Source organism: Argentina silus, assembly GCF_951799395.1.
Source record: "Argentina silus genome assembly, chromosome: 4".
In the NCBI taxonomy this organism is placed as follows: domain Eukaryota; kingdom Metazoa; phylum Chordata; class Actinopteri; order Argentiniformes; family Argentinidae; genus Argentina; species Argentina silus.
In genome coordinates this window covers 20,056,934-20,059,433 of record NC_139658.1, presented here as the reverse complement: position 1 = coordinate 20,059,433, position 2,500 = coordinate 20,056,934, and the positions used below count along the sequence as shown (strand labels likewise).

The 2,500-nt window shown below is 38.8% G+C and overlaps 1 protein-coding gene and 1 long non-coding RNA gene across 2 annotated transcripts in view; one reads left to right on the top strand and one right to left on the bottom strand.

The window, feature by feature from the left end:
- Window positions 1-2,500, bottom strand: part of fgd5b (FYVE, RhoGEF and PH domain containing 5b) — a 27,351-nt gene that overhangs the window by 12,278 nt on the left and 12,573 nt on the right.
- Window positions 1,616-2,500, top strand: part of LOC310803196 — a 2,105-nt gene continuing 1,220 nt past the window's right edge. Inside the window, exons 1-2 of the long non-coding RNA XR_014554174.1 lie at window positions 1,616-1,734; window positions 2,264-2,500. The exon at window positions 2,264-2,500 is cut by the window's right edge and continues 6 nt beyond it. This is a non-coding gene — a long non-coding RNA (uncharacterized lncRNA). The remainder of the gene's footprint in view (window positions 1,735-2,263) is intronic.

Sequence of the window (2,500 nt, the reverse complement as noted above, 5' to 3'; positions counted from 1 at the left end):
CCAGATAAACAATGACATTGTTAGCCCATTATGATAACAAACACTTGCTTGTAATATAAAGGATGTAAAATAAAATAGATTATATTTTATGCTGGTCGTCACTACGCTGACTCAGACATTATGTATTCATAAACTCTAATACCACAAATATTGCTGCACATTACATGCTTTTTATTTATTGTTTAAAGTTGTGCTGATCAGTGTGATCACTGATCAGTGTGGTGTGCCCTGGCTGAAATTATATTAGAAAATCATTTTAAAATCATTTCTACCAGAAATAATGCCACCAATACAAACAACAACTCCCCCAAAAGGACCCACAGCCACCAAACTCCAACCAGAAACATCCCCCAAGGGTACGTACAATGACCCCCCCCCCCCCCCCCCCAATACACAAACATACAGTACATCCCTGTGTGATGGTTTTTCATAACTCATAATGTTTATTAAAAGGTAGCTTGTTTGTCTGTTATTTTTCTACAGGAAGCGGACGCCTGCTGTATTTCCCCTTTGCTACGTTGGCTGCGTTCGCGTTCCACATCGTGGTCATAATGGTGTATGTTAAGATGAGGAGCACAACAACTGGGCAGCAAGTCAAACACTCCCAGGCTGATGTGATCTATGTGAACCAGTCTGAAACTGTAAATATCTGATTGACAGCAACTGTATGGTTTCAATAGCTTTCAAGGTTGTGACTATACCACATATTTTGCTATTTCTTTGCATTTGGAATTCATCATCATTTGTTGACTACAGTAGTTCTATCTTATAATATAGATCTAGTAGAAGTATTCTATAGTGTCATATGATCTAGTATTTCTAATGTACCTATTTCCAGATGTGTTTTACAGTACTCTATTTAATTAAATAAATGCAACATATTCCATAAGATGGAGGAGTTTGATACTGTATACAAGGTCTTGGGACTCTCCTTCTGTACATGCACCCAACCAGAGCATGCAAATTATCCAGAGCAAATATCAAAATGAATGTATTTCATTGGGTCAGCTTGCACCTATCAGAGTCCAGAGTTCCCCCTGTGCTTCCTCTTTGCTGTGGTGTTACTGAGGAAGAGGAACACAGATTCTCATCAACAAGTCTAACACCAAACCTGCCAAACTACAAACCAAAACATACATATGTACGACTGTGCTTAATATGAATATAATATAACAACAATTTGGCAACACTGTATATGTATGGGCCAGACTGTTCAGATAACTGGTCCAGATTGTTCTTGTTAAAGACCAAATAAAGCAGGTGAATCAGGTTCTCTAGTTATTGTGACATTTTGCAACTGGGTGCAGATACTGTAGGGCAATGTAGGTTCCTTCCTTTCATTTGTTTGTATCAAACCCCCCATGATTTACAAATGTTGACTAAATGCAAAGTGTTACTGCTACATTAGATAATCATTCATGTCCAGCTCCCAATTTAAAAATAATTGAAAAGAGGTAAAAACGCAACAGCAGAGGTAAAAACGCAACAGCAGGATGTGAAAAAAATTTGATGAAAGAAAAAGGGAAGATGGTTTGTGGCCTACAGTATATTAAGGGAGAGAAACTGCAGGGGTATATTCTCCACTGCTCTCCTTCTCCACAGGCACAGTAGTCCAATAGAACAGCCCAAAAAACAAGTTTCTCTGGATATACAGGTGTGTGTCTCTCCTGAGGAAGAGTGTCACAATGTGGATCTCTGTGTGTCTGATCATCTCAATGTTTCATATCACTGCAGGTGAGTCGTACATTATCTTTACATTTAAGAAAAATAGTTAAATTAAGTCTACAAACAGCGGTATGGTTCTGTTAATTATCTTGAAATATGCCTTGTAGTGTGCATTTGCTTTTAAAGCCAAGATCAGTAATCAAGGTCAACTTAGCATAGGTTGGATTATTTGATTAATCGATTAGTCAGTCACTGTGATCCAGACCGATTTTAAAATAGGTAATCGATTAATGGATAAAATACCACTTTTCCATCACTTTCAGTGGCACCACCTTTTAGGGAATTTTGATAAATGCACATTAAGGCAGACCATTACAATTACAAACACTTGCTTATATGTAAAGGACGTAAAATACACAGTCATACATGATATTGTATGCAGGTCTTCATTAAGATGACTCCTTGACCTGGTCTTCATAAACTCTAATATGACAAATATTGCTACACATTACTGGCTTTGTAATGCGTAAGATTTTGCAGTGATCAGTGTGGTTCTGCCCTGGCTATAATTCTATACGTACAATTATTTTCTTATTAGCATCTCCCTCAGAAGATCCCACATCCACCAAACTCACCACAACAGCCAAACCCCACCCACCAACAACTCCCACAGCAACTCCCACACCATCTTCCACAGCAACTCCCACACCATCTTCCACAGCAACTCCCACACCATCTTCCACAGCAACTCCCACACCATCTTCCACAGCAACTTGCCCACCACTAACTCCCCCAGAAGATGTCATACCTGCCAAACTCCAATCAGAAACATCAC